Consider the following 27,477-nt stretch of genomic DNA (forward strand, 5'->3'; position numbering starts at 1 on the left):
CTTACAATGAAGCAATTTCTCCTCATCTCAATCTTAAATGGCCGGCCCCTTATTCTGAAACTTTGACCCCTAGTTCGGGCTCCACAGCCAGGGTAAACAACCTCTCAGAATCCGCCCAGTCAAGCCATGAAAGAATTTATATGTTCTTCCTTCGTAGCGTCTGCTGAATTCATTTCACCACAGAAAACTATGTTTAGCTGGATGGACAACCAGCAGGAAAAACAATGCAGCCAAAGATTTATTCTCCAACCACATTCCCTGAGGCACACGGCCATACAAAGGGACAAAAGCAGCACACAAGAGAAAAGGCGATTTGAATCCCGTTCGTAGTGTCGAATTTCCTCAATTTGACCGAACGCCATATGAAGCAACAATTTGAATCAGATATTGCATTTAATTTCAGTCGCAAAATGTTAAGCGATCACACACTGCAAACCGCACGCAAAAAGAAAATCACAAGGCCCGTGCGAGGCACTAAACCGCATTCAAATACAGCAACCAAATCAGTTAGCGTCAAAGATTTTGTCATTAGAAATTCATACCTCTAGCATTTGGCTGAAAACAAGAGATTGCAGGGGCTGCTCGCTTCTCGGCCGCGGCGCTAGCGACAGCAACAAGTCATCCGGTCACAGCTGAGTCCTCCAACTTACTGGAACTGCATGTGACAGAGCAGTTCAATCCTCAGGCCCTGATTGGACACATTCAATGGGGGTGTTCTCGCGCCGCTCTATGTGATTGGTTGGTTGTTGTCATGTGATCAGGGTGCAGGGCGATGCAAGGAAGCTGCAGTTCTCTGGCAATTGTAATAGTTGCAAGCTTTCCATTCTAATCCATGTATGTGTAAACCTGAGGAAAGTGTAGAAAAGGGTTTTCAGAATGGATTATCCACTGTGGCCGATTTTCCTGCTGGATTTTAATGCAAGAACGCTGCACTTGGAGTATTGGTATAAGGGATGTAGAATATCCATGCTGCCTGGCAGAAGACTGATCGATGAAGCGATTGTTCCCATTGGAAACAGGAAGGCAGCAGCAGTATGCTCACCACTGTTCATTTCACGGAATCAAAGACTCCATTTTTAAACAATAGATGAGTTTGCAAAAATTAAAAGTTACTCACGTCTCTGGGTGGGCTCGAACCACCAACCTTTCAGTTAACAGCCGAACGCGCTGGCCCATTGCGCCACAGAGACAGACACGAAAATGTTTGCAATTGGAATTATTCCACATGAACCCATGTGATTATGTGCCAGAGTGTTCACAGCAGAGGCACCGATTTCGAAGCAAATGAGAAGCTGCGTGGGTCCAAACCACTGTCAGGGTAGTCGTGGCCGAGTGGTTAAGGCGATGGACTAGAAATCCATTGGGGTTTCCTCGCGCAGGTTCGAATCCTGCCGACTACGGCACCGAGGACGTCGTCCCAAATGATCGCTTTTTACTTAATTTGAACTGCTGCCTTTCGGTTCCTCTGCCGAGATTCAAAGCTGCAATCAAACAAAGTTTCAAGCAGAAAGTGTAACAAGCACTTCACCCCATTATGACATTACGAGAGGCCTAAGCCAAAGGAGAATACTACGTTATTTAACGCTCTTGGAACCGTCAAAGCAATTTTAACCGTCGAAAATATTTTATTTTGCAACCCATTGAAGAAAATGCACGTCTTCCGCGCAGCCATCTTCCAGTTGATGCTGCTTCCTACTGCGATGCTTATTTAATGAACTAAGGCAGACGAGCCACAGTTCTCAACACCGCCGGCCTAAATCGCTACATTAGATCATAAGAAATAGGAGCAGGATTTGGCCATGCGGCCCTCGATCATGCTCCGCCATTCACTAAGATCATGGCTGATCCTCTACCTCAACTGAAAGTTACCGACCTTGCCCCATATACCTTGATTTCCGTAATGTACATATCCATCTCAGTTAGGAATGTACTCAACGACTGAACCACCACAGCCCTCTGCGTTAGAAAACTCCAAAGATACACAACCCTTACAATGAAGCAATTTCTCCTCATCTCAATCTTAAATGGCCGGCCCCTTATTCTGAAACTTTGACCCCTAGTTCGGGCTCCACAGCCAGGGTAAACAACCTCTCAGAATCCGCCCAGTCAAGCCATGAAAGAATTTATATGTTCTTCCTTCGTAGCGTCTGCTGAATTCATTTCACCACAGAAAACTATGTTTAGCTGGATGGACAACCAGCAGGAAAAACAATGCAGCCAAAGATTTATTCTCCAACCACATTCCCTGAGGCACACGGCCATACAAAGGGACAAAAGCAGCACACAAGAGAAAAGGCGATTTGAATCCCGTTCGTAGTGTCGAATTTCCTCAATTTGACCGAACGCCATATGAAGCAACAATTTGAATCAGATATTGCATTTAATTTCAGTCGCAAAATGTTAAGCGATCACACACTGCAAACCGCACGCAAAAAGAAAATCACAAGGCCCGTGCGAGGCACTAAACCGCATTCAAATACAGCAACCAAATCAGTTAGCGTCAAAGATTTTGTCATTAGAAATTCATACCTCTAGCATTTGGCTGAAAACAAGAGATTGCAGGGGCTGCTCGCTTCTCGGCCGCGGCGCTAGCGACAGCAACAAGTCATCCGGTCACAGCTGAGTCCTCCAACTTACTGGAACTGCATGTGACAGAGCAGTTCAATCCTCAGGCCCTGATTGGACACATTCAATGGGGGTGTTCTCGCGCCGCTCTATGTGATTGGTTGGTTGTTGTCATGTGATCAGGGTGCAGGGCGATGCAAGGAAGCTGCAGTTCTCTGGCAATTGTAATAGTTGCAAGCTTTCCATTCTAATCCATGTATGTGTAAACCTGAGGAAAGTGTAGAAAAGGGTTTTCAGAATGGATTATCCACTGTGGCCGATTTTCCTGCTGGATTTTAATGCAAGAACGCTGCACTTGGAGTATTGGTATAAGGGATGTAGAATATCCATGCTGCCTGGCAGAAGACTGATCGATGAAGCGATTGTTCCCATTGGAAACAGGAAGGCAGCAGCAGTATGCTCACCACTGTTCATTTCACGGAATCAAAGACTCCATTTTTAAACAATAGATGAGTTTGCAAAAATTAAAAGTTACTCACGTCTCTGGGTGGGCTCGAACCACCAACCTTTCAGTTAACAGCCGAACGCGCTGGCCCATTGCGCCACAGAGACAGACACGAAAATGTTTGCAATTGGAATTATTCCACATGAACCCATGTGATTATGTGCCAGAGTGTTCACAGCAGAGGCACCGATTTCGAAGCAAATGAGAAGCTGCGTGGGTCCAAACCACTGTCAGGGTAGTCGTGGCCGAGTGGTTAAGGCGATGGACTAGAAATCCATTGGGGTTTCCTCGCGCAGGTTCGAATCCTGCCGACTACGGCACCGAGGACGTCGTCCCAAATGATCGCTTTTTACTTAATTTGAACTGCTGCCTTTCGGTTCCTCTGCCGAGATTCAAAGCTGCAATCAAACAAAGTTTCAAGCAGAAAGTGTAACAAGCACTTCACCCCATTATGACATTACGAGAGGCCTAAGCCAAAGGAGAATACTACGTTATTTAACGCTCTTGGAACCGTCAAAGCAATTTTAACCGTCGAAAATATTTTATTTTGCAACCCATTGAAGAAAATGCACGTCTTCCACGCAGCCATCTTCCAGTTGATGCTGCTTCCTACTGCGATGCTTATTTAATGAACTAAGGCGGACGAGCCACAGTTCTCAACACCGCCGGCCTAAATCGCTACATTAGATCATAAGAAATAGGAGCAGGATTTGGCCATGCGGCCCTCGATCATGCTCCGCCATTCACTAAGATCATGGCTGATCCTCTACCTCAACTGAAAGTTACCGACCTTGCCCCATATACCTTGATTTCCGTAATGTACATATCCATCTCAGTTAGGAATGTACTCAACGACTGAACCACCACAGCCCTCTGCGTTAGAAAACTCCAAAGATACACAACCCTTACAATGAAGCAATTTCTCCTCATCTCAATCTTAAATGGCCGGCCCCTTATTCTGAAACTTTGACCCCTAGTTCGGGCTCCACAGCCAGGGTAAACAACCTCTCAGAATCCGCCCAGTCAAGCCATGAAAGAATTTATATGTTCTTCCTTCGTAGCGTCTGCTGAATTCATTTCACCACAGAAAACTATGTTTAGCTGGATGGACAACCAGCAGGAAAAACAATGCAGCCAAAGATTTATTCTCCAACCACATTCCCTGAGGCACGCGGCCATACAAAGGGACAAAAGCAGCACACAAGAGAAAAGGCGATTTGAATCCCGTTCGTAGTGTCGAATTTCCTCAATTTGACCGAACGCCATATGAAGCAACAATTTGAATCAGATATTGCATTTAATTTCAGTCGCAAAATGTTAAGCGATCACACACTGCAAACCGCACGCAAAAAGAAAATCACAAGGCCCGTGCGAGGCACTAAACCGCATTCAAATACAGCAACCAAATCAGTTAGCGTCAAAGATTTTGTCATTAGAAATTCATACCTCTAGCATTTGGCTGAAAACAAGAGATTGCAGGGGCTGCTCGCTTCTCGGCCGCGGCGCTAGCGACAGCAACAAGTCATCCGGTCACAGCTGAGTCCTCCAACTTACTGGAACTGCATGTGACAGAGCAGTTCAATCCTCAGGCCCTGATTGGACACATTCAATGGGGGTGTTCTCGCGCCGCTCTATGTGATTGGTTGGTTGTTGTCATGTGATCAGGGTGCAGGGCTATGCAAGGAAGCTGCAGTTCTCTGGCAATTGTAATAGTTGCAAGCTTTCCATTCTAATCCATGTATGTGTAAACCTGAGGAAAGTGTAGAAAAGGGTTTTCAGAATGGATGATCCACTGTGGCCGATTTTCCTGCTGGATTTTAATGCAAGAACGCTGCACTTGGAGTATTGGTATAAGGGATGTAGAATATCCATGCTGCCTGGCAGAAGACTGATCGATGAAGCGATTGTTCCCATTGGAAACAGGACGGCAGCAGCAGTATGCTCACCACTGTTCATTTCACGGAATCAAAGACTCAATTTTTAAACAATAGATGTGTTTGCAAAAATTAAAAGTTACTCACGTCTCTGGGTGGGCTCGAACCACCAACCTTTCAGTTAACAGCCGAACGCGCTGGCCCATTGCGCCACAGAGACAGACACGAAAATGTTTGCAATTGGAATTATTCCACATGAACCCATGTGATTATGTGCCAGAGTGTTCACAGCAGAGGCACCGATTTCGAAGCAAATGAGAAGCTGCGTGGGTTCAAACCACTGTCAGGGTAGTCGTGGCCGAGTGGTTAAGGCGATGGACTAGAAATCCATTGGGGTTTCCCCGCGCATGTTCGAATCCTGCCGACTACGGCACCGAGGACGTCGTCCCAAATGATTGCTTTTTACTTAATTGGAACTGCTGCCTTTCGGTTCCTCTGCCGAGATTCAAAGCTGCAATCAAACAAAGTTTCAAGCAGAAAGTGTAACAAGCACTTCACCCCATTATGACATTACGAGAGGCCTAAGCCAAAGGAGAATACTACGTTATTTAACGCTCTTGGAACCGTCAAAGCAATTTTAACCGTCGAAAATATTTTATTTTGCAACCCATTGAAGAAAATGCACGTCTTCCGCGCAGCCATCTTCCAGTTGATGCTGCTTCCTACTGCGATGCTTATTTAATGAACTAAGGCAGACGAGCCACAGTTCTCAACACCGCCGGCCTAAATCGCTACATTAGATCATAAGAAATAGGAGCAGGATTTGGCCATGCGGCCCTCGATCATGCTCCGCCATTCACTAAGATCATGGCTGATCCTCTACCTCAACTGAAAGTTACCGACCTTGCCCCATATACCTTGACTTCCGTAATGTACATATCCATCTCAGTTAGGAATGTACTCAACGACTGAACCACCACAGCCCTCTGCGTTAGAAAACTCCAAAGATACACAACCCTTACAATGAAGCAATTTCTCCTCATCTCAATCTTAAATGGCCGGCCCCTTATTCTGAAACTTTGACCCCTAGTTCGGGCTCCACAGCCAGGGTAAACAACCTCTCAGAATCCGCCCAGTCAAGCCATGAAAGAATTTATATGTTCTTCCTTCGTAGCGTCTGCTGAATTCATTTCACCACAGAAAACTATGTTTAGCTGGATGGACAACCAGCAGGAAAAACAATGCAGCCAAAGATTTATTCTCCAACCACATTCCCTGAGGCACGCGGCCATACAAAGGGACAAAAGCAGCACACAAGAGAAAAGGCGATTTGAATCCCGTTCGTAGTGTCGAATTTCCTCAATTTGACCGAACGCCATATGAAGCAACAATTTGAATCAGATATTGCATTTAATTTCAGTCGCAAAATGTTAAGCGATCACACACTGCAAACCGCACGCAAAAAGAAAATCACAAGGCCCGTGCGAGGCACTAAACCGCATTCAAATACAGCAACCAAATCAGTTAGCGTCAAAGATTTTGTCATTAGAAATTCATACCTCTAGCATTTGGCTGAAAACAAGAGATTGCAGGGGCTGCTCGCTTCTCGGCCGCGGCGCTAGCGACAGCAACAAGTCATCCGGTCACAGCTGAGTCCTCCAACTTACTGGAACTGCATGTGACAGAGCAGTTCAATCCTCAGGCCCTGATTGGACACATTCAATGGGGGTGTTCTCGCGCCGCTCTATGTGATTGGTTGGTTGTTGTCATGTGATCAGGGTGCAGGGCGATGCAAGGAAGCTGCAGTTCTCTGGCAATTGTAATAGTTGCAAGCTTTCCATTCTAATCCATGTATGTGTAAACCTGAGGAAAGTGTAGAAAAGGGTTTTCAGAATGGATTATCCACTGTGGCCGATTTTCCTGCTGGATTTTAATGCAAGAACGCTGCACTTGGAGTATTGGTATAAGGGATGTAGAATATCCATGCTGCCTGGCAGAAGACTGATCGATGAAGCGATTGTTCCCATTGGAAACAGGAAGGCAGCAGCAGTATGCTCACCACTGTTCATTTCACGGAATCAAAGACTCCATTTTTAAACAATAGATGAGTTTGCAAAAATTAAAAGTTACTCACGTCTCTGGGTGGGCTCGAACCACCAACCTTTCAGTTAACAGCCGAACGCGCTGGCCCATTGCGCCACAGAGACAGACACGAAAATGTTTGCAATTGGAATTATTCCACATGAACCCATGTGATTATGTGCCAGAGTGTTCACAGCAGAGGCACCGATTTCGAAGCAAATGAGAAGCTGCGTGGGTCCAAACCACTGTCAGGGTAGTCGTGGCCGAGTGGTTAAGGCGATGGACTAGAAATCCATTGGGGTTTCCTCGCGCAGGTTCGAATCCTGCCGACTACGGCACCGAGGACGTCGTCCCAAATGATTGCTTTTTACTTAATTGGAACTGCTGCCTTTCGGTTCCTCTGCCGAGATTCAAAGCTGCAATCAAACAAAGTTTCAAGCAGAAAGTGTAACAAGCACTTCACCCCATTATGACATTACGAGAGGCCTAAGCCAAAGGAGAATACTACGTTATTTAACGCTCTTGGAACCATCAAAGCAATTTTAACCGTCGAAAATATTTTATTTTGCAACCCATTGAAGAAAATGCACGTCTTCCGCGCAGCCATCTTCCAGTTGATGCTGCTTCCTACTGCGATGCTTATTTAATGAACTAAGGCAGACGAGCCACAGTTCTCAACACCGCCGGCCTAAATCGCTACATTAGATCATAAGAAATAGGAGCAGGATTTGGCCATGCGGCCCTCGATCATGCTCCGCCATTCACTAAGATCATGGCTGATCCTCTACCTCAACTGAAAGTTACCGACCTTGCCCCATATACCTTGATTTCCGTAATGTACATATCCATCTCAGTTAGGAATGTACTCAACGACTGAACCACCACAGCCCTCTGCGTTAGAAAACTCCAAAGATACACAACCCTTACAATGAAGCAATTTCTCCTCATCTCAATCTTAAATGGCCGGCCCCTTATTCTGAAACTTTGACCCCTAGTTCGGGCTCCACAGCCAGGGTAAACAACCTCTCAGAATCCGCCCAGTCAAGCCATGAAAGAATTTATATGTTCTTCCTTCGTAGCGTCTGCTGAATTCATTTCACCACAGAAAACTATGTTTAGCTGGATGGACAACCAGCAGGAAAAACAATGCAGCCAAAGATTTATTCTCCAACCACATTCCCTGAGGCACGCGGCCATACAAAGGGACAAAAGCAGCACACAAGAGAAAAGGCGATTTGAATCCCGTTCGTAGTGTCGAATTTCCTCAATTTGACCGAACGCCATATGAAGCAACAATTTGAATCAGATATTGCATTTAATTTCAGTCGCAAAATGTTAAGCGATCACACACTGCAAACCGCACGCAAAAAGAAAATCACAAGGCCCGTGCGAGGCACTAAACCGCATTCAAATACAGCAACCAAATCAGTTAGCGTCAAAGATTTTGTCATTAGAAATTCATACCTCTAGCCTTTGGCTGAAAACAAGAGATTGCAGGGGCTGCTCGCTTCTCGGCCGCGGCGCTAGCGACAGCAACAAGTCATCCGGTCACAGCTGAGTCCTCCAACTTACTGGAACTGCATGTGACAGAGCAGTTCAATCCTCAGGCCCTGATTGGACACATTCAATGGGGGTGTTCTCGCGCCGCTCTATGTGATTGGTTGGTTGTTGTCATGTGATCAGGGTGCAGGGCGATGCAAGGAAGCTGCAGTTCTCTGGCAATTGTAATAGTTGCAAGCTTTCCATTCTAATCCATGTATGTGTAAACCTGAGGAAAGTGTAGAAAAGGGTTTTCAGAATGGATTATCCACTGTGGCCGATTTTCCTGCTGGATTTTAATGCAAGAACGCTGCACTTGGAGTATTGGTATAAGGGATGTAGAATATCCATGCTGCCTGGCAGAAGACTGATCGATGAAGCGATTGTTCCCATTGGAAACAGGAAGGCAGCAGCAGTATGCTCACCACTGTTCATTTCACGGAATCAAAGACTCCATTTTTAAACAATAGATGAGTTTGCAAAAATTAAAAGTTACTCACGTCTCTGGGTGGGCTCGAACCACCAACCTTTCAGTTAACAGCCGAACGCACTGGCCCATTGCGCCACAGAGACAGACACGAAAATGTTTGCAATTGGAATTATTCCACATGAACCCATGTGATTATGTGCCAGAGTGTTCACAGCAGAGGCACCGATTTCGAAGCAAATGAGAAGCTGCGTGGGTCCAAACCACTGTCAGGGTAGTCGTGGCCGAGTGGTTAAGGCGATGGACTAGAAATCCATTGGGGTTTCCCCGCGCAGGGTCGAATCCTGCCGACTACGGCACCGAGGACGTCGTCCCAAATGATCGCTTTTTACTTAATTTGAACTGCTGCCTTTCGGTTCCTCTGCCGAGATTCAAAGCTGCAATCAAACAAAGTTTCAAGCAGAAAGTGTAACAAGCACTTCACCCCATTATGACATTACGAGAGGCCTAAGCCAAAGGAGAATACTACGTTATTTAACGCTCTTGGAACCGTCAAAGCAATTTTAACCGTCGAAAATATTTTATTTTGCAACCCATTGAAGAAAATGCACGTCTTCCGCGCAGCCATCTTCCAGTTGATGCTGCTTCCTACTGCGATGCTTATTTAATGAACTAAGGCAGACGAGCCACAGTTCTCAACACCGCCGGCCTAAATCGCTACATTAGATCATAAGAAATAGGAGCAGGATTTGGCCATGCGGCCCTCGATCATGCTCCGCCATTCACTAAGATCATGGCTGATCCTCTACCTCAACTGAAAGTTACCGACCTTGCCCCATATACCTTGATTTCCGTAATGTACATATCCATCTCAGTTAGGAATGTACTCAACGACTGAACCACCACAGCCCTCTGCGTTAGAAAACTCCAAAGATACACAACCCTTACAATGAAGCAATTTCTCCTCATCTCAATCTTAAATGGCCGGCCCCTTATTCTGAAACTTTGACCCCTAGTTCGGGCTCCACAGCCAGGGTAAACAACCTCTCAGAATCCGCCCAGTCAAGCCATGAAAGAATTTATATGTTCTTCCTTCGTAGCGTCTGCTGAATTCATTTCACCACAGAAAACTATATTTAGCTGGATGGACAACCAGCAGGAAAAACAATGCAGCCAAAGATTTATTCTCCAACCACATTCCCTGAGGCACGCGGCCATACAAAGGGACAAAAGCAGCACACAAGAGAAAAGGCGATTTGAATCCCGTTCGTAGTGTCGAATTTCCTCAATTTGACCGAACGCCATATGAAGCAACAATTTGAATCAGATATTGCATTTAATTTCAGTCGCAAAATGTTAAGCGATCACACACTGCAAACCGCCCGCAAAAAGAAAATCACAAGGCCCGTGCGAGGCACTAAACCGCATTCAAATACAGCAACCAAATCAGTTAGCGTCAAAGATTTTGTCATTAGAAATTCATACCTCTAGCATTTGGCTGAAAACAAGTGATTGCAGGGGCTGCTCGCTTCTCGGCCGCGGCGCTAGCGACAGCAACAAGTCATCCGGTCACAGCTGAGTCCTGCAACTTACTGGAACTGCATGTGACAGAGCAGTTCAATCCTCAGGCCCTGATTGGACACATTCAATGGGGGTGTTCTCGCGCCGCTCTATGTGATTGGTTGGTTGTTGTCATGTGATCAGGGTGCAGGGCGATGCAAGGAAGCTGCAGTTCTCTGGCAATTGTAATAGTTGCAAGCTTTCCATTCTAATCCATGTATGTGTAAACCTGAGGAAAGTGTAGAAAAGGGTTTTCAGAATGGATTATCCACTGTGGCCGATTTTCCTGCTGGATTTTAATGCAAGAACGCTGCACTTGGAGTATTGGTATAAGGGATGTAGAATATCCATGCTGCCTGGCAGAAGACTGATCGATGAAGCGATTGTTCCCATTGGAAACAGGAAGGCAGCAGCAGTATGCTCACCACTGTTCATTTCACGGAATCAAAGACTCCATTTTTAAACAATAGATGAGTTTGCAAAAATTAAAAGTTACTCACGTCTCTGGGTGGGCTCGAACCACCAACCTTTCAGTTAACAGCCGAACGCGCTGGCCCATTGCGCCACAGACAGACACGAAAATGTTTGCAATTGGAATTATTCCACATGAACCCATGTGATTATGTGCCAGAGTGTTCACAGCAGAGGCACCGATTTCGAAGCAAATGAGAAGCTGCGTGGGTCCAAACCACTGTCAGGGTAGTCGTGGCCGAGTGGTTAAGGCGATGGACTAGAAATCCATTGGGGTTTCCCCGCGCAGGTTCGAATCCTGCCGACTACGGCACCGAGGACGTCGTCCCAAATGATCGCTTTTTACTTAATTTGAACTGCTGCCTTTCGGTTCCTCTGCCGAGATTCAAAGCTGCAATCAAACAAAGTTTCAAGCAGAAAGTGTAACAAGCACTTCACCCCATTATGACATTACGAGAGGCCTAAGCCAAAGGAGAATACTACGTTATTTAACGCTCTTGGAACTGTCAAAGCAATTTTAACCGTCGAAAATAATTTATTTTGCAACCCATTGAAGAAAATGCACGTCTTCCGCGCAGCCATCTTCCAGTTGATGCTGCTTCCTACTGCGATGCTTATTTAATGAACTAAGGCAGACGAGCCACAGTTCTCAACACCGCCGGCCTAAATCGCTACATTAGATCATAAGAAATAGGAGCAGGATTTGGCCATGCGGCCCTCGATCATGCTCCGCCATTCACTAAGATCATGGCTGATCCTCTACCTCAACTGAAAGTTACCGACCTTGCCCCATATACCTTGATTTCCGTAATGTACATATCCATCTCAGTTAGGAATGTACTCAACGACTGAACCACCACAGCCCTCTGCGTTAGAAAACTCCAAAGATACACAACCCTTACAATGATGCAATTTCTCCTCATCTCAATCTTAAATGGCCGGCCCCTTATTCTGAAACTTTGACCCCTAGTTCGGGCTCCACAGCCAGGGTAAACAACCTCTCAGAATCCGCCCAGTCAAGCCATGAAAGAATTTATATGTTCTTCCTTCGTAGCGTCTGCTGAATTCATTTCACCACAGAAAACTATGTTTAGCTGGATGGACAACCAGCAGGAAAAACAATGCAGCCAAAGATTTATTCTCCAACCACATTCCCTGAGGCACGCGGCCATACAAAGGGACAAAAGCAGCACACAAGAGAAAAGGCGATTTGAATCCCGTTCGTAGTGTCGAATTTCCTCAATTTGACCGAACGCCATATGAAGCAACAATTTGAATCAGATATTGCATTTTATTTCAGTCGCAAAATGTTAAGCGATCACACACTGCAAACCGCACGCAAAAAGAAAATCACAAGGCCCGTGCGAGGCACTAAACCGCATTCAAATACAGCAACCAAATCAGTTAGCGTCAAAGATTTTGTCATTAGAAATTCATACCTCTAGCATTTGGCTGAAAACAAGAGATTGCAGGGGCTGCTCGCTTCTCGGCCGCGGCGCTAGCGACAGCAACAAGTCATCCGGTCACAGCTGAGTCCTCCAACTTACTGGAACTGCATGTGACAGAGCAGTTCAATCCTCAGGCCCTGATTGGACACATTCAATGGGGGTGTTCTCGCGCCGCTCTATGTGATTGGTTGGTTGTTGTCATGTGATCAGGGTGCAGGGCGATGCAAGGAAGCTGCAGTTCTCTGGCAATTGTAATAGTTGCAAGCTTTCCATTCTAATCCATGTATGTGTAAACCTGAGGAAAGTGTAGAAAAGGGTTTTCAGAATGGATGATCCACTGTGGCCGATTTTCCTGCTTGATTTTAATGCAAGAACGCTGCACTTGGAGTATTGGTATAAGGGATGTAGAATATCCATTCCGCCTGGCAGAAGACTGATCGATGAAGCGATTGTTCCCATTGGAAACAGGAAGGCAGCAGCAGTATGCTCACCACTGTTCATTTCACGGAATCAAAGACTCCATTTTTAAACAATAGATGAGTTTGCAAAAATTAAAAGTTACTCACGTCTCTGGGTGGGCTCGAACCACCAACCTTTCAATTAACAGCCGAACGCGCTGGCCCATTGCGCCACAGAGACAGACACGAAAATGTTTGCAATTGGAATTATTCCACATGAACCCATGTGATTATGTGCCAGAGTGTTCACAGCAGAGGCACCGATTTCGAAGCAAATGAGAAGCTGCGTGGGTCCAAACCACTGTCAGGGTAGTCGTGGCCGAGTGGTTAAGGCGATGGACTAGAAATCCATTGGGGTTTCCCCACGCAGGTTCGAATCCTGCCGACTACGGCACCGAGGACGTCGTCCCAAATGATCGCTTTTTACTTAATTTGAACTGCTGCCTTTCGGTTCCTCTGCCGAGATTCAAAGCTGCAATCAAACAAAGTTTCAAGCAGAAAGTGTAACAAGCACTTCACCCCATTATGACATTACGAGAGGCCTAAGCCAAAGGAGAATACTACGTTATTTAACGCTCTTGGAACCGTCAAAGCAATTTTAACCGTCGAAAATATTTTATTTTGCAACCCATTGAAGAAAATGCACGTCTTCCGCGCAGCCATCTTCCAGTTGATGCTGCTTCCTACTGCGATGCTTATTTAATGAACTAAGGCAGACGAGCCACAGTTCTCAACACCGCCGGCCTAAATCGCTACATTAGATCATAAGAAATAGGAGCAGGATTTGGCCATGCGGCCCTCGATCATGCTCCGCCATTCACTAAGATCATGGCTGATCCTCTACCTCAACTGAAAGTTACCGACCTTGCCCCATATACCTTGATTTCCGTAATGTACATATCTATCTCAGTTAGGAATGTACTCAACGACTGAACCACCACAGCCCTCTGCGTTAGAAAACTCCAAAGATACACAACCCTTACAATGAAGCAATTTCTCCTCATCTCAATCTTAAATGGCCGGCCCCTTATTCTGAAACTTTGACCCCTAGTTCGGGCTCCACAGCCAGGGTAAACAACCTCTCAAAATCCGCCCGGTCAAGCCATGAAAGAATTTATATGTTCTTCCTTCGTAGCGTCTGCTGAATTCATTTCACCACAGAAAACTATGTTTAGCTGGATGGACAACCAGCAGGAAAAACAATGCAGCCAAAGATTTATTCTCCAACCACATTCCCTGAGGCACGCGGCCATACAAAGGGACAAAAGCAGCACACAAGAGAAAAGGCGATTTGAATCCCGTTCGTAGTGTCGAATTTCCTCAATTTGACCGAACGCCATATGAAGCAACAATTTGAATCAGATATTGCATTTAATTTCAGTCGCAAAATGTTAAGCGATCACACACTGCAAACCGCACGCAAAAAGAAAATCACAAGGCCCGTGCGAGGCACTAAACCGCATTCAAATACAGCAACCAAATCAGTTAGCGTCAAAGATTTTGTCATTAGAAATTTCATACCTCTAGCCTTTGGCTGAAAACAAGAGATTGCAGGGGCTGCTCGCTTCTCGGCCGCGGCGCTAGCGACAGCAACAAGTCATCCGGTCACAGCTGAGTCCTCCAACTTACTGGAACTGCATGTGACAGAGCAGTTCAATCCTCAGGCCCTGATTGGACACATTCAATGGGGGTGTTCTCGCGCCGCTCTATGTGATTGGTTGGTTGTTGTCATGTGATCAGGGTGCAGGGCGATGCAAGGAAGCTGCAGTTCTCTGGCAATTGTAATAGTTGCAAGCTTTCCATTCTAATCCATGTATGTGTAAACCTGAGGAAAGTGTAGAAAAGGGTTTTCAGAATGGATTATCCACTGTGGCCGATTTTCCTGCTGGATTTTAATGCAAGAACGCTGCACTTGGAGTATTGGTATAAGGGATGTAGAATATCCATGCTGCCTGGCAGAAGACTGATCGATGAAGCGATTGTTCCCATTGGAAACAGGAAGGCAGCAGCAGTATGCTCACCACTGTTCATTTCACGGAATCAAAGACTCCATTTTTAAACAATAGATGAGTTTGCAAAAATTAAAAGTTACTCACGTCTCTGGGTGGGCTCGAACCACCAACCTTTCAGTTAACAGCCGAACGCGCTGGCCCATTGCGCCACAGAGACAGACACGAAAATGTTTGCAATTGGAATTATTCCACATGAACCCATGTGATTATGTGCCAGAGTGTTCACAGCAGAGGCACCGATTTCGAAGCAAATGAGAAGCTGCGTGGGTCCAAACCACTATCAGGGTAGTCGTGGCCGAGTGGTTAAGGCGATGGACTAGAAATCCATTGGGGTTTCCCCGCGCAGGTTCGAATCCTGCCGACTACGGCACCGAGGACGTCGTCCCAAATGATCGCTTTTTACTTAATTTGAACTGCTGCATTTCGGTTCCTCTGCCGAGATTCAAAGCTGCAATCAAACAAAGTTTCAAGCAGAAAGTGTAACAAGCACTTCACCCCATTATGACATTACGAGAGGCCTAAGCCAAAGGAGAATACTACGTTATTTAACGCTCTTGGAACCGTCAAAGCAATTTTAACCGTCGAAAATATTTTATTTTGCAACCCATTGAAGAAAATGCACGTCTTCCGCGCAGCCATCTTCCAGTTGATGCTGCTTCCTACTGCGATGCTTATTTAATGAACTAAGGCAGACGAGCCACAGTTCTCAACACCGCCGGCCTAAATCGCTACATTAGATCATAAGAAATAGGAGCAGGATTTGGCCATGCGGCCTCGATCATGCTCCGCCATTCACTAAGATCATGGCTGATCCTCTACCTCAACTGAAAGTTACCGACCTTGCCCCATATACCTTGATTTCCGTAATGTACATATCCATCTCAGTTAGGAATTTACTCAACGACTGAACCACCACAGCCCTCTGCGTTAGAAAACTCCAAAGATACACAACCCTTACAATGAAGCAATTTCTCCTCATCTCAATCTTAAATGGCCGGCCCCTTATTCTGAAACTTTGACCCCTAGTTCGGGCTCCACAGCCAGGGTAAACAACCTCTCAGAATCCGCCCAGTCAAGCCATGAAATAATTTATATGTTCTTCCTTCGTAGCGTCTGCTGAATTCATTTCACCACAGAAAACTATGTTTAGCTGGATGGACAACCAGCAGGAAAAACAATGCAGCCAAAGATTTATTCTCCAACCACATTCCCTGAGGCACGCGGCCATACAAAGGGACAAAAGCAGCACACAAGAGAAAAGGCGATTTGAATCCCGTTCGTAGTGTCGAATTTCCTCAATTTGACCAAACGCCATATGAAGCAACAATTTGAATCAGATATTGCATTTAATTTCAGTCGCAAAATGTTAAGCGATCACACACTGCAAACCGCACGCAAAAAGAAAATCACAAGGCCCGTGCGAGGCACTAAACCGCATTCAAATACAGCAACCAAATCAGTTAGCGTCAAAGATTTTGTCATTAGAAATTCATACCTCTAGCATTTGGCTGAAAACAAGAGATTGCAGGGGCTGCTCGCTTCTCGGCCGCGGCGCTAGCGACAGCAACAAGTCATCCGGTCACAGCTGAGTCCTCCAACTTACTGGAACTGCATGTGACAGAGCAGTTCAATCCTCAGGCCCTGATTGGACACATTCAATGGGGGTGTTCTCGCGCCGCTCTATGTGATTGGTTGGTTGTTGTCATGTGATCAGGGTGCAGGGCGATGCAAGGAAGCTGCAGTTCTCTGGCAATTGTAATAGTTGCAAGCTTTCCATTCTAATCCATGTATGTGTAAACCTGAGGAAAGTGTAGAAAAGGGTTTTCAGAATGGATTATCCACTGTGGCCGATTTTCCTGCTGGATTTTAATGCAAGAACGCTGCACTTGGAGTATTGGTATAAGGGATGTAGAATATCCATGCTGCCTGGCAGAAGACTGATCGATGAAGCGATTGTTCCCATTGGAAACAGGAAGGCAGCAGCAGTATGCTCACCACTGTTCATTTCACGGAATCAAAGACTCCATTTTTAAACAATAGATGAGTTTGCAAAAATTAAAAGTTACTCACGTCTCTGGGTGGGCTCGAACCACCAACCTTTCAGTTAACAGCCGAACGCGCTGGCCCATTGCGCCACAGAGACAGACACGAAAATGTTTGCAATTGGAATTATTCCACATGAACCCATGTGATTATGTGCCAGAGTGTTCACAGCAGAGGCACCGATTTCGAAGCAAATGAGAAGCTGCGTGGGTCCAAACCACTGTCAGGGTAGTCGTGGCCGAGTGGTTAAGGCGATGGACTAGAAATCCATTGGGGTTTCCTCGCGCAGGTTCGAATCCTGCCGACTACGGCACCGAGGACGTCGTCCCAAATGATCGCTTTTTACTTAATTTGAACTGCTGCCTTTCGGTTCCTCTGCCGAGATTCAAAGCTGCAATCAAACAAAGTTTCAAGCAGAAAGTGTAACAAGCACTTCACCCCATTATGACATTACGAGAGGCCTAAGCCAAAGGAGAATACTACGTTATTTAACGCTCTTGGAACCGTCAAAGCAATTTTAACCGTCGAAAATATTTTATTTTGCAACCCATTGAAGAAAATGCACGTCTTCCACGCAGCCATCTTCCAGTTGATGCTGCTTCCTACTGCGATGCTTATTTAATGAACTAAGGCGGACGAGCCACAGTTCTCAACACCGCCGGCCTAAATCGCTACATTAGATCATAAGAAATAGGAGCAGGATTTGGCCATGCGGCCCTCGATCATGCTCCGCCATTCACTAAGATCATGGCTGATCCTCTACCTCAACTGAAAGTTACCGACCTTGCCCCATATACCTTGATTTCCGTAATGTACATATCCATCTCAGTTAGGAATGTACTCAACGACTGAACCACCACAGCCCTCTGCGTTAGAAAACTCCAAAGATACACAACCCTTACAATGAAGCAATTTCTCCTCATCTCAATCTTAAATGGCCGGCCCCTTATTCTGAAACTTTGACCCCTAGTTCGGGCTCCACAGCCAGGGTAAACAACCTCTCAGAATCCGCCCAGTCAAGCCATGAAAGAATTTATATGTTCTTCCTTCGTAGCGTCTGCTGAATTCATTTCACCACAGAAAACTATGTTTAGCTGGATGGACAACCAGCAGGAAAAACAATGCAGCCAAAGATTTATTCTCCAACCACATTCCCTGAGGCACGCGGCCATACAAAGGGACAAAAGCAGCACACAAGAGAAAAGGCGATTTGAATCCCGTTCGTAGTGTCGAATTTCCTCAATTTGACCGAACGCCATATGAAGCAACAATTTGAATCAGATATTGCATTTAATTTCAGTCGCAAAATGTTAAGCGATCACACACTGCAAACCGCACGCAAAAAGAAAATCACAAGGCCCGTGCGAGGCACTAAACCGCATTCAAATACAGCAACCAAATCAGTTAGCGTCAAAGATTTTGTCATTAGAAATTCATACCTCTAGCATTTGGCTGAAAACAAGAGATTGCAGGGGCTGCTCGCTTCTCGGCCGCGGCGCTAGCGACAGCAACAAATCATCCGGTCACAGCTGAGTCCTCCAACTTACTGGAACTGCATGTGACAGAGCAGTTCAATCCTCAGGCCCTGATTGGACACATTCAATGGGGGTGTTCTCGCGCCGCTCTATGTGATTGGTTGGTTGTTGTCATGTGATCAGGGTGCAGGGCGATGCAAGGAAGCTGCAGTTCTCTGGCAATTGTAATAGTTGCAAGCTTTCCATTCTAATCCATGTATGTGTAAACCTGAGGAAAGTGTAGAAAAGGGTTTTCAGAATGGATTATCCACTGTGGCCGATTTTCCTGCTGGATTTTAATGCAAGAACGCTGCACTTGGAGTATTGGTATAAGGGATGTAGAATATCCATGCTGCCTGGCAGAAGACTGATCGATGAAGCGATTGTTCCCATTGGAAACAGGAAGGCAGCAGCAGTATGCTCACCACTGTTCATTTCACGGAATCAAAGACTCCATTTTTAAACAATAGATGAGTTTGCAAAAATTAAAAGTTACTCACGTCTCTGGGTGGGCTCGAACCACCAACCTTTCAGTTAACAGCCGAACGCGCTGGCCCATTGCGCCACAGAGACAGACACGAAAATGTTTGCAATTGGAATTATTCCACATGAACCCATGTGATTATGTGCCAGAGTGTTCACAGCAGAGGCACCGATTTCGAAGCAAATGAGAAGCTGCGTGGGTCCAAACCACTGTCAGGGTAGTCGTGGCCGAGTGGTTAAGGCGATGGACTAGAAATCCATTGGGGTTGCCCCGCGCAGGTTCGAATCCTGCCGTACTACGGCACCGAGGACGTCGTCCCAAATGATCGCTTTTTACTTAATTTGAACTGCTGCCTTTCGGTTCCTCTGCCGAGATTCAAAGCTGCAATCAAACAAAGTTTCAAGCAGAAAGTGTAACAAGCACTTCACCCCATTATGACATTACGAGAGGCCTAAGCCAAAGGAGAATACTACGTTATTTAACGCTCTTGGAACCGTCAAAGCAATTTTAACCATCGAAAATATTTTATTTTGCAACCCATTGAAGAAAATGCACGTCTTCCGCGCAGCCATCTTCCAGTTGATGCTGCTTCCTACTGCGATGCTTATTTAATGAACTAAGGCAGACGAGCCACAGTTCTCAACACCGCCGGCCTAAATCGCTACATTAGATCATAAGAAATAGGAGCAGGATTTGGCCATGCGGCCCTCGATCATGCTCCGCCATTCACTAAGATCATGGCTGATCCTCTACCTCAACTGAAAGTTACCGACCTTGCCCCATATACCTTGATTTCCGTAATGTACATATCCATCTCAGTTAGGAATGTAATCAACGACTGAACCACCACAGCCCTCTGCGTTAGAAAACTCCAAAGATACACAACCCTTACAATGAAGCAATTTCTCCTCATCTCAATCTTAAATGGCCGGCCCCTTATTCTGAAACTTTGACCCCTAGTTCGGGCTCCACAGCCAGGGTAAACAACCTCTCAGAATCCGCCCAGTCAAGCCATGAAAGAATTTATATGTTCTTCCTTCGTAGCGTCTGCTGAATTCATTTCACCACAGAAAACTATGTTTAGCTGGATGGACAACCAGCAGGAAAAACAATGCAGCCAAAGATTTATTCTCCAACCACATTCCCTGAGGCACGCGGCCATACAAAGGGACAAAAGCAGCACACAAGAGAAAAGGCGATTTGAATCCCGTTCGTAGTGTCGAATTTCCTCAATTTGACCGAACGCCATATGAAGCAACAATTTGAATCAGATATTGCATTTAATTTCAGTCGCAAAATGTTAAGCGATCACACACTGCAAACCGCACGCAAAAAGAAAATCACAAGGCCCGTGCGAGGCACTAAACCGCATTCAAATACAGCAACCAAATCAGTTAGCGTCAAAGATTTTGTCATTAGAAATTCATACCTCTAGCATTTGGCTGAAAACAAGAGATTGCAGGGGCTGCTCGCTTCTCGGCCGCGGCGCTAGCGACAGCAACAAGTCATCCGGTCACAGCTGAGTCCTCCAACGTACTGGAACTGCATGTGACAGAGCAGTTCAATCCTCAGGCCCTGATTGGACACATTCAATGGGGGTGTTCTCGCGCCGCTCTATGTGATTGGTTGGTTGTTGTCATGTGATCAGGGTGCAGGGCGATGCAAGGAAGCTGCAGTTCTCTGGCAATTGTAATAGTTGCAAGCTTTCCATTCTAATCCATGTATGTGTAAACCTGAGGAAAGTGTAGAAAAGGGTTTTCAGAATGGATTATCCACTGTGGCCGATTTTCCTGCTGGATTTTAATGCAAGAACGCTGCACTTGGAGTATTGGTATAAGGGATGTAGAATATCCATTCCGCCTGGCAGAAGACTGATCGATGAAGCGATTGTTCCCATTGGAAACAGGAAGGCAGCAGCAGTATGCTCACCACTGTTCATTTCACGGAATCAAAGACTCCATTTTTAAACAATAGATGAGTTTGCAAAAATTAAAAGTTACTCACGTCTCTGGGTGGGCTCGAACCACCAACCTTTCAATTAACAGCCGAACGCGCTGGCCCATTGCGCCACAGAGACAGACACGAAAATGTTTGCAATTGGAATTATTCCACATGAACCCATGTGATTATGTGCCAGAGTGTTCACAGCAGAGGCACCGATTTCGAAGCAAATGAGAAGCTGCGTGGGTCCAAACCACTGTCAGGGTAGTCGTGGCCGAGTGGTTAAGGCGATGGACTAGAAATCCATTGGGGTTTCCCCACGCAGGTTCGAATCCTGCCGACTACGGCACCGAGGACGTCGTCCCAAATGATCGCTTTTTACTTAATTTGAACTGCTGCCTTTCGGTTCCTCTGCCGAGATTCAAAGCTGCAATCAAACAAAGTTTCAAGCAGAAAGTGTAACAAGCACTTCACCCCATTATGACATTACGAGAGGCCTAAGCCAAAGGAGAATACTACGTTATTTAACGCTCTTGGAACCGTCAAAGCAATTTTAACCGTCGAAAATATTTTATTTTGCAACCCATTGAAGAAAATGCACGTCTTCCGCGCAGCCATCTTCCAGTTGATGCTGCTTCCTACTGCGATGCTTATTTAATGAACTAAGGCAGACGAGCCACAGTTCTCAACACCGCCGGCCTAAATCGCTACATTAGATCATAAGAAATAGGAGCAGGATTTGGCCATGCGGCCCTCGATCATGCTCCGCCATTCACTAAGATCATGGCTGATCCTCTACCTCAACTGAAAGTTACCGACCTTGCCCCATATACCTTGATTTCCGTAATGTACATATCTATCTCAGTTAGGAATGTACTCAACGACTGAACCACCACAGCCCTCTGCGTTAGAAAACTCCAAAGATACACAACCCTTACAATGAAGCAATTTCTCCTCATCTCAATCTTAAATGGCCGGCCCCTTATTCTGAAACTTTGACCCCTAGTTCGGGCTCCACAGCCAGGGTAAACAACCTCTCAAAATCCGCCCGGTCAAGCCATGAAAGAATTTATATGTTCTTCCTTCGTAGCGTCTGCTGAATTCATTTCACCACAGAAAACTATGTTTAGCTGGATGGACAACCAGCAGGAAAAACAATGCAGCCAAAGATTTATTCTCCAACCACATTCCCTGAGGCACGCGGCCATACAAAGGGACAAAAGCAGCACACAAGAGAAAAGGCGATTTGAATCCCGTTCGTAGTGTCGAATTTCCTCAATTTGACCGAACGCCATATGAAGCAACAATTTGAATCAGATATTGCATTTAATTTCAGTCGCAAAATGTTAAGCGATCACACACTGCAAACCGCACGCAAAAAGAAAATCACAAGGCCCGTGCGAGGCACTAAACCGCATTCAAATACAGCAACCAATTCAGTTAGCGTCAAAGATTTTGTCATTAGAAATTCATACCTCTAGCATTTGGCTGAAAACAAGAGATTGCAGGGGCTGCTCGCTTCTCGGCCGCGGCGCTAGCGACAGCAACAAGTCATCCGGTCACAGCTGAGTCCTCCAACTTACTGGAACTGCATGTGACAGAGCAGTTCAATCCTCAGGCCCTGATTGGACACATTCAATGGGGGTGTTCTCGCGCCGCTCTATGTGATTGGTTGGTTGTTGTCATGTGATCAGGGTGCAGGGCGATGCAAGGAAGCTGCAGTTCTCTGGCAATTGTAATAGTTGCAAGCTTTCCATTCTAATCCATGTATGTGTAAACCTGAGGAAAGTGTAGAAAAGGGTTTTCAGAATGGATTATCCACTGTGGCCGATTTTCCTGCTGGATTTTAATGCAAGAACGCTGCACTTGGAGTATTGGTATAAGGGATGTAGAATATCCATGCTGCCTGGCAGAAGACTGATCGATGAAGCGATTGTTCCCATTGGAAACAGGAAGGCAGCAGCAGTATGCTCACCACTGTTCATTTCACGGAATCAAAGACTCCATTTTTAAACAATAGATGAGTTTGCAAAAATTAAAAGTTACTCACGTCTCTGGGTGGGCTCGAACCACCAACCTTTCAGTTAACAGCCGAACGCGCTGGCCCATTGCGCCACAGAGACAGACACGAAAATGTTTGCAATTGGAATTATTCCACATGAACCCATGTGATTATGTGCCAGAGTGTTCACAGCAGAGGCACCGATTTCGAAGCAAATGAGAAGCTGCGTGGGTCCAAACCACTATCAGGGTAGTCGTGGCCGAGTGGTTAAGGCGATGGACTAGAAATCCATTGGGGTTTCCCCGCGCAGGTTCGAATCCTGCCGACTACGGCACCGAGGACGTCGTCCCAAATGATCGCTTTTTACTTAATTTGAACTGCTGCATTTCGGTTCCTCTGCCGAGATTCAAAGCTGCAATCAAACAAAGTTTCAAGCAGAAAGTGTAACAAGCACTTCACCCCATTATGACATTACGAGAGGCCTAAGCCAAAGGAGAATACTACGTTATTTAACGCTCTTGGAACCGTCAAAGCAATTTTAACCGTCGAAAATATTTTATTTTGCAACCCATTGAAGAAAATGCACGTCTTCCGCGCAGCCATCTTCCAGTTGATGCTGCTTCCTACTGCGATGCTTATTTAATGAACTAAGGCAGACGAGCCACAGTTCTCAACACCGCCGGCCTAAATCGCTACATTAGATCATAAGAAATAGGAGCAGGATTTGGCCATGCGGCCTCGATCATGCTCCGCCATTCACTAAGATCATGGCTGATCCTCTACCTCAACTGAAAGTTACCGACCTTGCCCCATATACCTTGATTTCCGTAATGTACATATCCATCTCAGTTAGGAATTTACTCAACGACTGAACCACCACAGCCCTCTGCGTTAGAAAACTCCAAAGATACACAACCCTTACAATGAAGCAATTTCTCCTCATCTCAATCTTAAATGGCCGGCCCCTTATTCTGAAACTTTGACCCCTAGTTCGGGCTCCACAGCCAGGGTAAACAACCTCTCAGAATCCGCCCAGTCAAGCCATGAAATAATTTATATGTTCTTCCTTCGTAGCGTCTGCTGAATTCATTTCACCACAGAAAACTATGTTTAGCTGGATGGACAACCAGCAGGAAAAACAATGCAGCCAAAGATTTATTCTCCAACCACATTCCCTGAGGCACGCGGCCATACAAAGGGACAAAAGCAGCACACAAGAGAAAAGGCGATTTGAATCCCGTTCGTAGTGTCGAATTTCCTCAATTTGACCAAACGCCATATGAAGCAACAATTTGAATCAGATATTGCATTTAATTTCAGTCGCAAAATGTTAAGCGATCACACACTGCAAACCGCACGCAAAAAGAAAATCACAAGGCCCGTGCGAGGCACTAAACCGCATTCAAATACAGCAACCAAATCAGTTAGCGTCAAAGATTTTGTCATTAGAAATTCATACCTCTAGCATTTGGCTGAAAACAAGAGATTGCAGGGGCTGCTCGCTTCTCGGCCGCGGCGCTAGCGACAGCAACAAGTCATCCGGTCACAGCTGAGTCCTCCAACTTACTGGAACTGCATGTGACAGAGCAGTTCAATCCTCAGGCCCTGATTGGACACATTCAATGGGGGTGTTCTCGCGCCGCTCTATGTGATTGGTTGGTTGTTGTCATGTGATCAGGGTGCAGGGCGATGCAAGGAAGCTGCAGTTCTCTGGCAATTGTAATAGTTGCAAGCTTTCCATTCTAATCCATGTATGTGTAAACCTGAGGAAAGTGTAGAAAAGGGTTTTCAGAATGGATTATCCACTGTGGCCGATTTTCCTGCTGGATTTTAATGCAAGAACGCTGCACTTGGAGTATTGGTATAAGGGATGTAGAATATCCATGCTGCCTGGCAGAAGACTGATCGATGAAGCGATTGTTCCCATTGGAAACAGGAAGGCAGCAGCAGTATGCTCACCACTGTTCATTTCACGGAATCAAAGACTCCATTTTTAAACAATAGATGAGTTTGCAAAAATTAAAAGTTACTCACGTCTCTGGGTGGGCTCGAACCACCAACCTTTCAGTTAACAGCCGAACGCGCTGGCCCATTGCGCCACAGAGACAGACACGAAAATGTTTGCAATTGGAATTATTCCACATGAACCCATGTGATTATGTGCCAGAGTGTTCACAGCAGAGGCACCGATTTCGAAGCAAATGAGAAGCTGCGTGGGTCCAAACCACTGTCAGGGTAGTCGTGGCCGAGTGGTTAAGGCGATGGACTAGAAATCCATTGGGGTTTCCTCGCGCAGGTTCGAATCCTGCCGACTACGGCACCGAGGACGTCGTCCCAAATGATCGCTTTTTACTTAATTTGAACTGCTGCCTTTCGGTTCCTCTGCCGAGATTCAAAGCTGCAATCAAACAAAGTTTCAAGCAGAAAGTGTAACAAGCACTTCACCCCATTATGACATTACGAGAGGCCTAAGCCAAAGGAGAATACTACGTTATTTAACGCTCTTGGAACCGTCAAAGCAATTTTAACCGTCGAAAATATTTTATTTTGCAACCCATTGAAGAAAATGCACGTCTTCCACGCAGCCATCTTCCAGTTGATGCTGCTTCCTACTGCGATGCTTATTTAATGAACTAAGGCGGACGAGCCACAGTTCTCAACACCGCCGGCCTAAATCGCTACATTAGATCATAAGAAATAGGAGCAGGATTTGGCCATGCGGCCCTCGATCATGCTCCGCCATTCACTAAGATCATGGCTGATCCTCTACCTCAACTGAAAGTTACCGACCTTGCCCCATATACCTTGATTTCCGTAATGTACATATCCATCTCAGTTAGGAATGTACTCAACGACTGAACCACCACAGCCCTCTGCGTTAGAAAACTCCAAAGATACACAACCCTTACAATGAAGCAATTTCTCCTCATCTCAATCTTAAATGGCCGGCCCCTTATTCTGAAACTTTGACCCCTAGTTCGGGCTCCACAGCCAGGGTAAACAACCTCTCAGAATCCGCCCAGTCAAGCCATGAAAGAATTTATATGTTCTTCCTTCGTAGCGTCTGCTGAATTCATTTCACCACAGAAAACTATGTTTAGCTGGATGGACAACCAGCAGGAAAAACAATGCAGCCAAAGATTTATTCTCCAACCACATTCCCTGAGGCACGCGGCCATACAAAGGGACAAAAGCAGCACACAAGAGAAAAGGCGATTTGAATCCCGTTCGTAGTGTCGAATTTCCTCAATTTGACCGAACGCCATATGAAGCAACAATTTGAATCAGATATTGCATTTAATTTCAGTCGCAAAATGTTAAGCGATCACACACTGCAAACCGCACGCAAAAAGAAAATCACAAGGCCCGTGCGAGGCACTAAACCGCATTCAAATACAGCAACCAAATCAGTTAGCGTCAAAGATTTTGTCATTAGAAATTCATACCTCTAGCATTTGGCTGAAAACAAGAGATTGCAGGGGCTGCTCGCTTCTCGGCCGCGGCGCTAGCGACAGCAACAAATCATCCGGTCACAGCTGAGTCCTCCAACTTACTGGAACTGCATGTGACAGAGCAGTTCAATCCTCAGGCCCTGATTGGACACATTCAATGGGGGTGTTCTCGCGCCGCTCTATGTGATTGGTTGGTTGTTGTCATGTGATCAGGGTGCAGGGCGATGCAAGGAAGCTGCAGTTCTCTGGCAATTGTAATAGTTGCAAGCTTTCCATTCTAATCCATGTATGTGTAAACCTGAGGAAAGTGTAGAAAAGGGTTTTCAGAATGGATTATCCACTGTGGCCGATTTTCCTGCTGGATTTTAATGCAAGAACGCTGCACTTGGAGTATTGGTATAAGGGATGTAGAATATCCATGCTGCCTGGCAGAAGACTGATCGATGAAGCGATTGTTCCCATTGGAAACAGGAAGGCAGCAGCAGTATGCTCACCACTGTTCATTTCACGGAATCAAAGACTCCATTTTTAAACAATAGATGAGTTTGCAAAAATTAAAAGTTACTCACGTCTCTGGGTGGGCTCGAACCACCAACCTTTCAGTTAACAGCCGAACGCGCTGGCCCATTGCGCCACAGAGACAGACACGAAAATGTTTGCAATTGGAATTATTCCACATGAACCCATGTGATTATGTGCCAGAGTGTTCACAGCAGAGGCACCGATTTCGAAGCAAATGAGAAGCTGCGTGGGTCCAAACCACTGTCAGGGTAGTCGTGGCCGAGTGGTTAAGGCGATGGACTAGAAATCCATTGGGGTTGCCCCGCGCAGGTTCGAATCCTGCCGTACTACGGCACCGAGGACGTCGTCCCAAATGATCGCTTTTTACTTAATTTGAACTGCTGCCTTTCGGTTCCTCTGCCGAGATTCAAAGCTGCAATCAAACAAAGTTTCAAGCAGAAAGTGTAACAAGCACTTCACCCCATTATGACATTACGAGAGGCCTAAGCCAAAGGAGAATACTACGTTATTTAACGCTCTTGGAACCGTCAAAGCAATTTTAACCATCGAAAATATTTTATTTTGCAACCCATTGAAGA

The 27,477-nt window shown here is 45.8% G+C and overlaps 25 non-coding genes across 25 annotated transcripts; 12 read left to right on the top strand and 13 right to left on the bottom strand.

Annotated features, from left to right (window-relative positions):
• Positions 1-1,116: 1,116 nt before the first annotated feature.
• On the bottom strand, positions 1,117-1,190 carry trnan-guu (transfer RNA asparagine (anticodon GUU)). Its single transcript has one exon. It is a non-coding gene; the product is annotated as a tRNA-Asn (tRNA).
• A 128-nt stretch (positions 1,191-1,318) lies between these two features.
• trnas-aga (transfer RNA serine (anticodon AGA)) lies at positions 1,319-1,400 on the top strand. The gene has a single exon. It is a non-coding gene; the product is annotated as a tRNA-Ser (tRNA).
• A 1,703-nt stretch (positions 1,401-3,103) lies between these two features.
• On the bottom strand, positions 3,104-3,177 carry trnan-guu (transfer RNA asparagine (anticodon GUU)). The gene has a single exon. It is a non-coding gene; the product is annotated as a tRNA-Asn (tRNA).
• A 128-nt stretch (positions 3,178-3,305) lies between these two features.
• On the top strand, positions 3,306-3,387 carry trnas-aga (transfer RNA serine (anticodon AGA)). The gene has a single exon. It is a non-coding gene; the product is annotated as a tRNA-Ser (tRNA).
• A 1,703-nt stretch (positions 3,388-5,090) lies between these two features.
• On the bottom strand, positions 5,091-5,164 carry trnan-guu (transfer RNA asparagine (anticodon GUU)). The gene has a single exon. It is a non-coding gene; the product is annotated as a tRNA-Asn (tRNA).
• Positions 5,165-5,292: 128 nt separating this feature from the next.
• Positions 5,293-5,374, top strand: trnas-aga (transfer RNA serine (anticodon AGA)). The gene has a single exon. It is a non-coding gene; the product is annotated as a tRNA-Ser (tRNA).
• Positions 5,375-7,077: 1,703 nt separating this feature from the next.
• On the bottom strand, positions 7,078-7,151 carry trnan-guu (transfer RNA asparagine (anticodon GUU)). The gene has a single exon. It is a non-coding gene; the product is annotated as a tRNA-Asn (tRNA).
• A 128-nt stretch (positions 7,152-7,279) lies between these two features.
• On the top strand, positions 7,280-7,361 carry trnas-aga (transfer RNA serine (anticodon AGA)). Its single transcript has one exon. It is a non-coding gene; the product is annotated as a tRNA-Ser (tRNA).
• Positions 7,362-9,064: 1,703 nt separating this feature from the next.
• trnan-guu (transfer RNA asparagine (anticodon GUU)) lies at positions 9,065-9,138 on the bottom strand. The gene has a single exon. It is a non-coding gene; the product is annotated as a tRNA-Asn (tRNA).
• Positions 9,139-9,266: 128 nt separating this feature from the next.
• Positions 9,267-9,348, top strand: trnas-aga (transfer RNA serine (anticodon AGA)). The gene has a single exon. It is a non-coding gene; the product is annotated as a tRNA-Ser (tRNA).
• Positions 9,349-11,251: 1,903 nt separating this feature from the next.
• Positions 11,252-11,333, top strand: trnas-aga (transfer RNA serine (anticodon AGA)). The gene has a single exon. It is a non-coding gene; the product is annotated as a tRNA-Ser (tRNA).
• Positions 11,334-13,036: 1,703 nt separating this feature from the next.
• On the bottom strand, positions 13,037-13,110 carry trnan-guu (transfer RNA asparagine (anticodon GUU)). Its single transcript has one exon. It is a non-coding gene; the product is annotated as a tRNA-Asn (tRNA).
• A 128-nt stretch (positions 13,111-13,238) lies between these two features.
• trnas-aga (transfer RNA serine (anticodon AGA)) lies at positions 13,239-13,320 on the top strand. Its single transcript has one exon. It is a non-coding gene; the product is annotated as a tRNA-Ser (tRNA).
• A 1,704-nt stretch (positions 13,321-15,024) lies between these two features.
• Positions 15,025-15,098, bottom strand: trnan-guu (transfer RNA asparagine (anticodon GUU)). The gene has a single exon. It is a non-coding gene; the product is annotated as a tRNA-Asn (tRNA).
• A 128-nt stretch (positions 15,099-15,226) lies between these two features.
• Positions 15,227-15,308, top strand: trnas-aga (transfer RNA serine (anticodon AGA)). Its single transcript has one exon. It is a non-coding gene; the product is annotated as a tRNA-Ser (tRNA).
• A 1,702-nt stretch (positions 15,309-17,010) lies between these two features.
• Positions 17,011-17,084, bottom strand: trnan-guu (transfer RNA asparagine (anticodon GUU)). The gene has a single exon. It is a non-coding gene; the product is annotated as a tRNA-Asn (tRNA).
• Positions 17,085-17,212: 128 nt separating this feature from the next.
• On the top strand, positions 17,213-17,294 carry trnas-aga (transfer RNA serine (anticodon AGA)). Its single transcript has one exon. It is a non-coding gene; the product is annotated as a tRNA-Ser (tRNA).
• A 1,703-nt stretch (positions 17,295-18,997) lies between these two features.
• trnan-guu (transfer RNA asparagine (anticodon GUU)) lies at positions 18,998-19,071 on the bottom strand. Its single transcript has one exon. It is a non-coding gene; the product is annotated as a tRNA-Asn (tRNA).
• A 1,914-nt stretch (positions 19,072-20,985) lies between these two features.
• trnan-guu (transfer RNA asparagine (anticodon GUU)) lies at positions 20,986-21,059 on the bottom strand. The gene has a single exon. It is a non-coding gene; the product is annotated as a tRNA-Asn (tRNA).
• Positions 21,060-21,187: 128 nt separating this feature from the next.
• trnas-aga (transfer RNA serine (anticodon AGA)) lies at positions 21,188-21,269 on the top strand. Its single transcript has one exon. It is a non-coding gene; the product is annotated as a tRNA-Ser (tRNA).
• Positions 21,270-22,972: 1,703 nt separating this feature from the next.
• trnan-guu (transfer RNA asparagine (anticodon GUU)) lies at positions 22,973-23,046 on the bottom strand. The gene has a single exon. It is a non-coding gene; the product is annotated as a tRNA-Asn (tRNA).
• Positions 23,047-23,174: 128 nt separating this feature from the next.
• Positions 23,175-23,256, top strand: trnas-aga (transfer RNA serine (anticodon AGA)). The gene has a single exon. It is a non-coding gene; the product is annotated as a tRNA-Ser (tRNA).
• A 1,702-nt stretch (positions 23,257-24,958) lies between these two features.
• Positions 24,959-25,032, bottom strand: trnan-guu (transfer RNA asparagine (anticodon GUU)). The gene has a single exon. It is a non-coding gene; the product is annotated as a tRNA-Asn (tRNA).
• Positions 25,033-25,160: 128 nt separating this feature from the next.
• Positions 25,161-25,242, top strand: trnas-aga (transfer RNA serine (anticodon AGA)). The gene has a single exon. It is a non-coding gene; the product is annotated as a tRNA-Ser (tRNA).
• A 1,703-nt stretch (positions 25,243-26,945) lies between these two features.
• trnan-guu (transfer RNA asparagine (anticodon GUU)) lies at positions 26,946-27,019 on the bottom strand. The gene has a single exon. It is a non-coding gene; the product is annotated as a tRNA-Asn (tRNA).
• Positions 27,020-27,477: the final 458 nt, after the last annotated feature.

The sequence above is a fragment of the Somniosus microcephalus genome, unplaced genomic scaffold (genome assembly GCF_052327205.1).
Source record: "Somniosus microcephalus isolate GS21.2 unplaced genomic scaffold, FLI_Smic_1.0 unresolved_chr9, whole genome shotgun sequence".
Taxonomy (NCBI): domain Eukaryota; kingdom Metazoa; phylum Chordata; class Chondrichthyes; order Squaliformes; family Somniosidae; genus Somniosus; species Somniosus microcephalus.